The sequence below is a fragment of the Theropithecus gelada genome, chromosome 9 (assembly GCF_003255815.1).
Source record: "Theropithecus gelada isolate Dixy chromosome 9, Tgel_1.0, whole genome shotgun sequence".
NCBI lineage: Eukaryota > Metazoa > Chordata > Mammalia > Primates > Cercopithecidae > Theropithecus > Theropithecus gelada.
The window spans coordinates 122,495,371-122,508,410 of record NC_037677.1 but is presented as its reverse complement, the minus strand read 5'-3'; the positions used below and the strand labels follow the sequence as shown (position 1 = coordinate 122,508,410).

At 40.3% G+C, this 13,040-nt stretch overlaps 1 protein-coding gene and 1 pseudogene across 2 annotated transcripts in view; one reads left to right on the top strand and one right to left on the bottom strand.

Moving 5' to 3' along the window:
- Window positions 1–13,040, bottom strand: part of FANK1 (fibronectin type III and ankyrin repeat domains 1) — a 125,770-nt gene that overhangs the window by 62,495 nt on the left and 50,235 nt on the right. The gene's annotated exons all lie outside the window — the stretch shown is intronic.
- Window positions 2,426–2,633, top strand: LOC112631719 (annotated as a pseudogene).

Genomic DNA, 13,040 nt, shown 5'->3' with positions numbered 1-13,040 from the left:
AAAAAAAAAAAAAAAAAAAAAAGAAATAGATTTGTATTTTATAAATCTAAAATTATAAAACTAAACTTTTTTTAAAAAATCACCAATATGCAAGGAAACAAAATATGACCAACAGGAAGAAAAAAATCAAGAGAAACTCAAATGACATCTATGATAGAATTAGTAAACAAATGTTATCCTGTAAGTATTCTGTCTTCAAGAAGATAAAAACATGAGCATAAGAAAATATTTTTAAAATACTTAGAACTGTTAGAAATAAAAAATACAATACAAAATTGAAAAATAGAATTAACAGGTTATACTTGGCAGAAAAGTGTATCAATAAATGAAAAGAAATAGCTATTTTAAAAATTGACAAAACAAAGGAGACAGAAAAAATGATTGAGAATAAATTAAGAGCACCAGTGACCTAAAGGACAGTATCAAGCAGTCCAACACATGTGTAATTGTAATCCAAGGGAGAGAAGAGAAACAAGAAACAAAATGATTTGAAATAATGGTCAATTTCCTAAATTTGATGAAAAGCATAAACCCACAAATCCAAGAACCTCAACAACCCCAAGCAGAATAAACGTAAGAAAACTACGCCAAGCAGCATTCTAATCTAATTGCTAAGGTTCAGTGGAAAATCGTAGAAGCAGCCATGGTGGGTGCAAGGGGATCTACAGAAAAACAAAGACAGCAGACCTCTCTTCAGAAGCACGTAAGCTAATAGCAGAGTAGATATGCCTTTAAAGTATTCAGATTGTTTTTTGCTGTTGAGATGTGTGAGCTCTGTGTATATTCTGGATATTAATCCCATCAGATGAATAGCTTGCAAATGTATTCTTCCATTCTGTAGGTTGCCTTTTCACTCCGTTGTTTCCTTTGCTGTGCAGAAGCTTCTTCATTTGATGTAATCTCATTTGTTTATTTTTGCTTTTGTTGCCTGTGCTTTAAGAGACAAGCTTTTGCTCTGTCACCCAGGCTAGAGTGCAGTAGTTTGACAGTAGCTCACTGCAGCCTTGGATTGCTGGATTCAAGTTAACCACCTGCCTGAGCTTCCTGAGTAGCTAGGACTACAGGTACATACATCACATCTGGCTAACTTTTAATTTTTTGAAAAGACAGGGTCTCACTATGTTGCCTAGGCTGGTCTTAAACTCCTGGGCTCAAGTGATTTGTTGACTGCTTTAGAGGTCTTATTCATAAAATATTTTCCCAGACCAATGTCCCGAAGGGTTTCCCCTATGTTTTCTTGTAGTAGTTTTATGGTTTCAGATCTTACATTTAGGTCTTTGATCCATTTTATTTTCATATAGGGTGAGAGGTGAGGGTCTATTTTCACTCTTCTGCATATGGATATCTAGTTTTCCCAGCATCGTTTATTGAAGAGATTATCCTTTCCCCAATGAGTATTCTTGTTGCCTTTGTCAAAAATTAGTTGGTAGCCAGGCGTGGTGGTTCATGCCTATAATCCCAGCACTTTGGGAGGCTAAGGCAGGAGAACCATTTGAGTCCAGGGGTTTCAAGACTAGCCTATGCAATACAGTGAGACTCTGTCTCCACAGAAAATTTTTAAAAGTTAGCTGGGTACAGTTGCACATACCTGTAGTCCCTGCTACTCAGGAGGCTGAAGTAGGATGATTTCTTAAGCCCAGGAGGTCAAGGCTACAGTAAGCTATGATCATGACATTGCACTCTAGCCTGGAGATGGAGTGAGACACTGTCTCAAAAAATAAAAAATTTTTAAAAAGCAGTTGGCTGTAAATCAATAGGTTACTTTCTGGGTTCGCGATTCTGTTCCATTAGTGTGTCTGTTTTTATAACAGTACCATGCTGTTCTGGTTACTATAGCTTCGTAGTATATTTTGCAGTCTGACAGTGTATACCCCCAGGTTTCTTTTTGCTCAGGACTGTTTTGGCTATTGGGGGCCTTTTGTGGTTCAATATAAATTTTAAGATTTTATTTCTATGAAGAATGTCATCGGTATTTTGATAAAGATTACATTGAGGCCAGGGCATGGTGGCTCACGCCTGTAATGCCAGCACTTTGGGAGGCCGAGGTGGGCAGGTCATGAGGTCAGGAGATCGAGACCATCCTGGCCTAACAGAGTGAAACCCCGTCTCTTAAAAATACAAAAAAATTAGCTGGGTGTGGTGGTGGGCGCCTGTAGTTCCAGCTACTCGGGAGGCTGAAGCAGGAGAATGGCATGAACCCAGGAGGCAGAGCTTGCAGTGAGCCAAGATCGCGCCACAGCACTCCAGCCTGGGTGACAGAGCGAGACTCCTGCACGGGGCGCGGGGGGAAGGATTGCATTGAATCTGTAGATTGCTTTGGATAGTATGGTCCTTTCAACAATATTGGTAGTGCCCACACTCAGGGCCTGGCAGGGCTGACCTGCCTACCATGGCTCAACGGCCCTTGGAGCACACTGCTGCTACCATGTCTTCCAGGGCCAGCGAGAGTGCCCTGCAGCACCTGGTGGAGCAGCTCAAGCTGCAGATCGGAGTGGGAGAGGATCACGCTCTCTCAGGCAGCTGCAGAGCTGCAACAGTACTGCATGCAGAATGCCTGAAAGGATGCCCTGCTGGTCAGTGTTCCAGCAGGAAGCAACCCCCTCCCGGAGTCGAGATCCTGCGCTTTACCCTGAAGACTCTAGGAAAGAAGTCTGCAGAGGAAAGCCTTCAAGCACAAAGTGATAAATCACTGCCTCCAAGCCTCAAGAGAGGCTTTTCACTGGTCAAGTGACAGTTATTTCAGACTTCCTATGGCCTGGTACTATAACCAAAATTCTACAGAAACTGGTGAGTTTCTGCTCAATTAAGGAAACTGGGAGAAGGAATCTAGCTCTAAAGAGTAAGTCTGGGTTTTTGTCTTACATATAAAGCACTTCACCAAAAAAAAACAAACAAAAACCTTACCCCCAGATATGCCAAAATGTACCTCTTTCATAAGTGAATTACTGATGTTTCTATACCTGGAATATCATGTATGTTTTATTTACTGGATGTTCACATTTAGGAAGGAAAACATTTTATTTAAAAAATTGAATATTTGTTATTTGGTATAAAAATATTTGTCAGGAACAACAAATACTACAAAATTTGTTCTGCTCATGAATTTACAATTTCTAAACTAAAGTAAGAAAGTACAAACTGCTGGGGAAAAGAGTAGTCTTTACTAATTGACTGATGCCTTGATTTTTCCAAATGAGAAGGTTGTTTCATTTTTAAACACTTAACATGGGAGCTGTTCCTTAGCAAACTTGTCTGGAAAGATTAATGTTATGTGGGGCATTCGGTTGCCCTATCGTATATATAGATGAAGCAGATTCGGTTTTTGTAGTTGTGGTTGTACCTAAATACATTACTTCATATCTTTTTTTTTTTTTTTTTTTTGAGACGGAATCTCGCTCTGTCACCCAGGCTGGAGTGCAGTGGCATGATCTCAGTTCATTGTAACCTCAGCCTCTCGGGTTCAAACAATTCCCCTGCCTCAGCCTCCCAAGTAACTGTGATATGTGATTACAGGTGCATGCCACAACGCCCAGCTAAATTTGTGTGTGTGTGTGTGGATTTTTAGTAGAGGTAGGGTTTTACTATGTTGGCCCAGCCTGGTCTTGAACTCCTGACCTCAAGCAATCCACACACCTTGGCCTCCCAAAGTGCTGGGGTTACAGGCATGAGCCACCATACTCGGCCTATTTCATATCTTAAGAAATGTTTAAATATGACTCGAAGAACACTGTAAACAGTTAAAAACAAAGTAATGTAAAATACTACAACCTAAAATAATTCTTAATGTCACAAGTGTTTTATTTATTTTGATGCTATGCCTTTGATTTGATTTGGGACACTTTTAGAAGGCAACTTTGTGTTTGCAATAATCTTTGAAGAGCTTGGAAATAAAATTTCTGCTTAATTCAAAAAAAATTAATTCTTCTGATCCATGAGCATGGGATGTCTTTCCATTTGTTTGTATTCTCAAACTATCCAGTTTAAATATAGGCCAATAATCTACATAGACACTTGTCAAAAGACGACAAACAAATGGCCAAGAAATACATTTTTTAAATGCTCAACATTACTAATTATAAGGGAAATGGAACTCAAAATCACAGTGAGGTATCATCTCACTGCAGGATAGCTATTATGAAAAGACTAACAAATGCTAGTGAGGATGTAGAGAAAAGGGAACTCTTAAATACTCTTGGTGGGAATGTAAAGTAGTACAGCCACTATGGAAAACAGTATGGATGTCCCTCAAAAAACTATAAACAGGCTGGGCATGGTGGCTCATGCCTGTAATCCCAGCACCTTGGGAGGCCAAGGCTGGCTGATCACTTGAGGCCAGGAGTTCGAGACCCAGCCTGGCCAACATGGTGAAACCCCCTAAGACATGCGTACTTCCTCTTTCACCATGATTGTAAGTTTCCTGAGGCCTCCTCAGCCATGCAGAACTGTGAGTCAATTAAGCGTCTTTTTAAATTACCCAGTCTTGGGCAGTTTTTTATAGCAATGTGAAAACAGACTAATACAGAAGCTGAAAAAAAAAAAAATTGTTGATCACACAGAAGTAAAAAGGAGAACAGAGGATACTAGAGGCTGGGAAGGGTAAAGGAAGCAGAGAGATAGGAAGAGGTTCATTAAAGGATATAAAATTACAACTAGATAGGAGGAATTAGTTCTAGAGTTCTACAGTACTGTAGAATGATTATAGTTAACAGTAATACATAGTTTCAAATAGCTACAAAGAGGATATTTAATGTTCACCCTCCCAAACTAAAGAATGTTCAAGATGATACGCTAATTACCCTGATCTGATCACTATACATTTTATGCACCAAAACATCACTCTATACCCCATAAACATGCACCAAAAAAGTCAATTACGAATTTAAAAGAAACCAATTTTTAAAAAAATTTTTTAAGCACTCAAAAGGAAAGTGTGTCAAACGAGAACTCTTTACCTAGTGACATTATCTTTAAAAAATAAAGGCAAGGCCGGGAATGGTGGCTCATGCCTATAATCCCAGCACTTTGGGAGGCTGAGGTGGGCGGATCACCTGAGGTCATGAGTTCAAGACCAGCCTGGACAACATGGTGAAATCCCATCTCTACTAAAAGTACAAAAATTAGCCGGGTGTGGTGGCGGGTGCCTGTAGTCTCAGCTTCTTGGGAGGCTGAGGCAGGAGAATTGCTTGAATCTGGGAGGCGGAGGTTGCAATGAGTGGAGATCACGCCAGTGCACTCCAGCCTGGGCAACAGAGTGAGACTCCGTCACAAAAAAATAAATAAAAATAAAGGCAAAATAAAAGGTTAACATAAACCAAGCTGAGAGAGCTCATCGCTAATACACCTGAACCATACAAAATGTTAAAGGAAGTTCCTCAGGCAGAAGACAAGCCATACAAGATACAAATCTGGATCTATACAAAGTAACAAAGAACCCTAATAAAGGCAAGTATGTGGGTAAATATAAAATAAGTTGTCTGCCTAAAACAAAAATAACAACAATGTTTTGTGAGGTTAATAGGGTATGCAAAAGCAACATAGAGGATAACAGCAGCACCAAGTCTGGGGCCTGGAAGAATACTGTCATAAGGTTCTTGTGCATAAGGTCAAGCAGCAGGGTATTGCTTGAAGGAGATTGTGATAAGTTAAAGACATCAACAGTAAGCCAGGCGCGGTGGCTCACACCTGTAATCCCAGCACTTTGGGAGGCCAAGGCAGGCAGATCACAAGGTCAGGAGATCGTGACCATTCTGGCTAACACAGTGAAACCCCATCTCTATTAAAAATACAAAAAACTAGCTGGGCATGGTGGCATGCACCTGTAGTCCTAGCTACTCAGGAGGCTGAGGCAGGAGAATCACTTGAACTCGGGAGGGTGAGGTTGCAGTGAGCCGAGATCACGCCACTGCACTCCTGCCTGGACGACAGAGCAAGACTGTCACTGTACGTTAGAAGCCTATACGACTCTGGACTCATCCTTATTATACAAATCTATAATGAGCTTACGTTTTTTCCTTGTTATTAAAACCATCTTCCTTCTGGTTTGTCAGATATTCTGCTAAATGGCCTGAGCAAGTCCCTTCATGGTCACCATAATTGCTAAATAAATACACTCACAGGTTACCACACAATTATCTAACTCTTATGACCACTAAACTATAATTTTAAATTTATTTTAAACTGCCTAACTTTAAAATTAGTTTCTACTATTAAAAGCATATACAATAAATGTATTACATTTCATGTACCTGTGCTATATTTTCTGTAAAACCAAAGAATCTTTGGTGAAAAGTTAAAAATTCCAACTTGATCTGAAGTGGGAAAGCAATAAAGATAAAAATTATTCATGGTCATACATAATAAATCTGCCCGCTCCTTCCCATTTTCTATATCAATATAACTTGCATTATATTTGGAGGCTTAATATTAGAGCTTGGAGACAAGGGATATCTCCAATAAATCATATTTTCTGTACAATCTAAGACAGCCTTTGATTTTTTGCTTTTCCAAAGTGAAGTGCTCAATAAACATTACTTTGAATCTCCTTTCAAATATATTCAATCCTCATTCTGGCTGTTTCCTCCCTTTACCACCCCCCAACCCAAAAAAAAGTATCATCGAAGTACTGGTTTAAGCTTCAAGAGTAGATAGGGTGTAAATCACTTGCATTCTTGCTAGGTAGAATGCCTTTTAGCCAAACTGTGATATAGTAAAATTCTTTACCTCAATCCCCATCTTCCTCCTGATTCTAACTTTAAAATGGGAGTAAGTGGGAATGTGGGCTTAAATGCCCCCCACCTCCCATCACATCCAGGATATATTAGTCATAGTTCCTTTGACTAGAAGTGTTTCAAAACGTTAAGTTCTTTTCATTTTCCTTGAACACGATATATTCTCCCCAACCCCGCTTCCTTCCACTGCCTTAGAACATAGATTATTTTGTACTTGGAAGGAACTTGATTTGTTTTGGAGCCAATCACTTGAGATGAAGCACATAACTGACATCTTATTAAAACTTCATTTAAAAATAAGATGGGGCCAGGCACAGTGGCTAACACCTATAATGCCAGCACTTTGGGAGGGCAAGGCATGAGAATTGCTTGAGCCTTGGAGTTTGAGACCAGACCGAGAAACGTGGTGAAAATCCGCTTCTACAAAAATTAGCTGGGTGTGTGGTGGTGCACACCTGTAGTCCCAGCTTCTTGGTAGGTTCAGGTGGGAGGATCTCGAGCCTTGGAGGTCGAGGCTGCAGGGAGTCATGATCACACCACTGCACTCCAGCCCGGGTGACACAGCAAGACACTGTCTGAAAAGATCACAATAATAAGATGCATCAAATTTGATGTTGCAACTATGCAGCCATAAAAAGGAACGAGATCATATCCTTTTGCAGGGACACAGATGGAGCTGGAAGCCATTATCCTCAGCAAACTAATGCAGGAACAGAAAACGAAACACCACATGTTCTCATTTATAAGTGGGAGCTGAATGATGAGAACACATGGTCACATGTGGGGGACCCACACACTGGGGTCTGCTGGGGAGGTGGGTAGGAAGGGAGAGCATCAGGAAGAATAGCTAACGGATGCTAGGCTTAATTCTAGGTGATGGGTTAATCTGTATGGCAAACCACTATGACACCTATGTAGCATACCTACATCCTGCACATGTACCCCTGAACTTAAAAGTTGAAGACTAAAAAAAAACTTTGAGCATTACCAATGTTTCACAGAAATTCTTGGTGGAGCAAAGCAATCAACATAAAAAGGTGAAGTGATTTCTGCTAATGTTATGATTGTAGGCAGTTTTTCTTTTAAAACTGCCTTTTAGTTAAGTAAATGCTCCTTTAATTCATTTTCCTTTTTTTTTTTTTTTTTTTTTTTTTTTTTTTGAGACAGAGTGTCACTCTGTTGCCCAGGCTGGATCGCAGTGCCACAATCTTGGCTCACTGCAATCTCTGCCTCCTGGGCTCAAGTGATTCTCCCACCTCAGCCTCCCAAGTAGCTGAGACTACAGGCGTGCACCACTGGGTCTGGCTAATTTTTATATTTTTAGTAGAGGCAGGGTTTCTCCATGTTGGCCAGGCTGGTCTTGAACTCCTGACCTCAAGTGATCTGCCCACCTCGGCCTCCCAAAGTGCTGGGATTACAAGTGTGAGCCACTGCGCCTGACCCCTCTATTTTGTTTTTAATTAAAAATCAATTTTGCCCAGTACAGGAAAAAATCCATTAACTATTGAAATTTTTCAGAGATTTCAAGCAGGTCTTCATATTTATTTCATTTAAAAATTACTGATCCTTTAAGAATAATGTTCTAATTTTCACTACAAGAACAAAACCATCATGGCAATGCTAATATTTAACTGAGCACACTGATGATGGATCAGATACCATGCCAAGTGTTTGGGATCTACAACCTGTTAGACACAAAAGAAGTTCCCATTCAAAGGTTTAGCATCCTTGCTCTTTGTTCCCTACTTCCAAGGCCAAACTAACTTCCTTATCCTTTATGCCTCCCTGTCTTGGTTTCAGTAAACAACTTTCCCGCTGGTCCTTATCTACAGAGCCCACATCTGCTACCCACTCTGTAAATGACCCCTCCCGTCGCAATGGCTCTTCCCACCGAAACTGCCCCTTCTGCCAGTGTAACCACATTCCTATACCATTCAAGTTAGCCAACTGGGTTCAGCTTAGACTGTACAGTCTGACTCCACAGTGGAGATAGGACACAGTAGCTGGGACAAACTGCCATTAGGGATAAAAACCCCTTCCCTCCTTTGTTTGGTGTGCTCTCATGGTGACCAAACTTGAGAGCAGCACCCTTCTGCAGAAGTAAACTTTGCCTTGCTGAGAAATCCTTTGTTTAAGTGCTCATTTTCTTTGCGACTCTGAGCTTTACTTCCTACAGATCTCATCCAAGACTCACAGCAGCCCACGGGGAAGGCAGAGAATCATGGCCCATGTTATGGACACAGACGCAAAGACCTCCCAGAAGCAGCAGGGTGCCCAGCTAGGAGGGGCAGGTCCGGGACATGAACCCAAGTCTGTCTGACTTCAGAGTCTGAACCACAAAGCTATGCTGAATTTGGAGTTGTAGCTCTCCAAGAAATGAAAAAAATACAACTTAGCAACCAAGAGGCATTCTGGCCCTCTGGCTTTCTGGGACCTGGAGCTCAGAGGAAACCTCAGGGCTTTCATAAGCTGCTCACTTTGCAGGGCCCAGAATCCAGGTTGTTACCATAAAAATGTGGGGTTTTTCCCCTGCATAGGAACTCATTCTCCAAACAAGTTCACCTATAGGATCCTAGTGCCTAAGACATAAAAACAGAGCTGATCTGGTGAGAAGGTGAGGTCTGAAGCATCACCCAACACCACCTCCCTAATCAGTCACCCTAAGGTGACTCCAATTCTACTTAGGAGGGTTAGAGAGCAAAGTCTGAAAATCCCTAGACAGTCATTCAGACTAAACTAGTGCCATGGGTCTGGGGGGCCTCTTGAAGATTCCAACTTCAGCCACAGAGCCCGATGCAAACCACCAAGCTGCACAGAGGGGCCTTCACAAGCCGTCTCCCAAGACAAGTGAGCCCTGGCAGGGGGACCAAGTGGTTCTCGAAGCAGGGTTCCTGGCTTATCACTGGGAACTTGCTAGAAATGGAAATTATCAGTTCTGACACCAGTCCTACTGACCCAAACTCGGAGGCTGGGGCCAAGCATTTCTCGTGTTAACAGACTTTCAGGTCATTCCAACGTGCACTCAAGTCTAAAAAACCACTACAAAGAAATAGAGGCTGACCAGTGCCCTGAAGTCAGCAGCTGTGAGGAAGAGAACACAGCATTTCATTTTCTACACTGAGCTTTCTCTCTGTGGAGATAAAGCTGCCCATTAACTCCCTGAGAGCTGCCACCCCAGCCTTTAATGAGTCCACCGTATCAGGCATGTAAGAAGTGTGTGTGTGAGAGTGTGTGTTTCCTCCTGAGTACCATAGCAGCAAAGGTCTTAAGGGAGATAGAGGGAGATAAACAACTCACAGAAAAACAAGGTACCAATCTGCAGGAGAGATGCAAGCAGAGGTATACAAACCAGGAGGGTGGTCCACTCTGTCTCAGACATCGAGGAACATTTTCATCAAGATGACACCTGAGCTGCTGGAAAATGCAAATAGGAATTTTCCAGGGACAGAGGAGTGCTTTGGTGTCCAGATCCCCCCAACACCAGCACCTGATACACGCACGGATGATCCTGGTTTGGGCCAGAGCTCAGGAAAGAACATCTTCTCTGAACTTTTTTTTAAACAGCTTTATTGAGATGAAATCCGCACACTATAAATTCACTGACTTAAATCATACAGTTCAGTGGTTTTCAGGGCAAGAAACTGGCAGGATTGGCATCTAAACCCTGACCTGACATTCTGGGCAAACACCCAAACAGCCAAGTTTTACAGTTTGAAGCAGAGAATTTGGTTCTTGCTGATACCTAGTTAAAATAAGTTTTCACCTGTCAAGAAAGATACTCAAAAAATAATGTACATAATTATAAACACACCATGCTTTTTTTTTAAAGCAAATCACATGAAATAAAATTCCTGGGTTTGTAGGACACAAACACCAAATATTCCTACAAAGAGTAAGTATAATTGGGGATGAGGCTGCCTGATTTATGCGCACCTGAACTTATCTGACACATCTTGTCACCACAAAGTCTGACAGTTCCAGATAAAGCAGCATGCAAAATTGCCACCAATATAGCAAAAATGGCCTGAAGAAGCAAATGTTCCAGTGAAAAACTCCCACATGCATCCCATCAATAATTCAATATTTATAGTATGAGAATAATCTGGTTACACAATTATAGGGCTCAACTGAACACAGTGGATTTTTAAATGCATTTGAATTATTTGTGTGTATGTCTCAATTTCAGATGAATTATTTTTTTCTACAATTATTGATCATTCCAAAATTTAAACTCAATGGAAAGTATCTTAGTGGAAGCCAAAAAAGGAAATTGAAAGAATGAAGATAGGCAGGAGCCTCGAAATGTCAAGAACTCTCCTATAAAACAATGGAGACTAAAAACTCTAATGGTTGAAATGGTACGCAGAACCGTTTCATTAAGAATCATAATCGCCAAGAAAATGTTGGTAATAACAGAAGAGAAATAAGACTGAGAATCAGAATACTCCCAACAGAAAACAAAACCTTCCAAACAGAAAACAATTTCTACAGTCAGCACAGCCTCGTTTTAATGAATGTGTTGACTTCCATAAGTACCTTGAACTTTCATCCCTGCATGTCACAATGAGCAATTCACAGCAACACTGTGAAATTGCAAATTTTTCTGCCTCCAAAATCATGATTCCTATTTACAGAGAATCAAGCAGAACATAAAGGATTTGTTTAAATGTTTCCTAAACAGGTATTATAAAAATATGAGCAAATAGTTATAAGATCTTGGGCAGTCTATTCTAAAAAATATATAATTGGTTATTATTAAATTTTTTAACAAGACACACATGACTTACACCAGGCAAACCGTCAGACTAGATTAAATGTACTGAGCTCTTAATCAGAAGACACACATAACACAATAAGTCTACGTTTCCTTGGATTACACATAAATGAATTATAATGCACTTTACCATCGTCCTGCAGGACAAAGAAGGAACATACAGTATAATGCTGAAGTATTAAGAAGAATAGTGGAAGGTATTGAATTGTTAAGTGAAAAAGGTTTATTCGGCCGGGCGCGGTGGCTCAAGCCTGTAATCCCAGCACTTTGGGAGGCCGAGGCGGGTGGATCACGAGGTCAGATCGAGACTATCCTGGCTAACATGGTGAAACCCCGTCTCTACTAAAAATACAAAAAACTAGCCGGGCATGGTGGCGGGCGCCTGTAGTTCCAGCTACTTGGGAGGCTGAGGCGGGAGAATGGCGTGAACCCGGAGGCAGAGCTTGCAGTGAGCCGAGATCACACCACTGCACTCCAGCCTGGGAGACACAGCGAGACTCCATCTCAAAAAAAAAAAAAAAAAAAGAAAAAGGTTTATTCATCAGAGATCACAATGAAAAGGTTGTGCTCTTCAAGTAACAGAAACTTCTAGGAATCATCCAATTAATTTCTAGATTTGAACAATTTTTATGTAAGTGTCTGGAAAACTGTAAAGTTAGAAAGACAAATATGACATTTATTTATCCAAAATAGCTCATGGAGAATTAATCAAAAAAGGGAAAATATGTACAAAATAAGGGAAAATAAAGTGGAAACTCAAATAAGTAAATAAACCAAACACCAAATAATATTGCTACAAATTCTCCAGTAGCAAATTGTTTTGTGTATGCCATTATCATGTGCTAATCTATAAAAATAGAAAAATCATTTTTTATACAGCAAAGCAACTTTTAACTGTCAAAATTCATCTGAAATTAAAGTATACACAAGAATAATTCAAACGCAGTTCTGTCTTTTCAACAGAATGAAATAAGTTCTGAGCAACTTTATGTTGCATTTGCAATCAGTCATGTAAAAATGTGACTTTCAGAAGACATGAAGGTTCCAGAAGTCTTTAAAAACATTAGTAAGTACTTAAAATACATTCTGGACAACAGTTCAGTTTATCACTTAGTTATCCCTGGGAAGGCTTCCTTCCCAGTCCCTGAAGTTGCTGACTACTTCAGATTTTGCAAGTTACATGTTCTTCTTGAATTTATCCTTTACATGTAGTATTTTCATCACCCATGCCAACTTAGTATTCAAGGGTCAAAGGATAGTGAGATGGTTTGCCCATTAAAAAGCACTGAGATCTCGTAGCACAAAGTACACATCTTAAAGACTCAAATATATTTTCTGACTCAGAAGGAAAACCTGAGCATGGATAGAAAGAATTCATTCAAAATTTAATAAAGTTTGCACAAATGGTCACATATTGTATAATTCTATGTATATGAAATGTCCAGAAGAGGTAAATCAGACAAAGTAGATTAGTGGTTGCAAAGTGCTGGAAGAAGAGGAAAAGGGAGAATGGCTTCTACTGGTTATGAGATTTATCC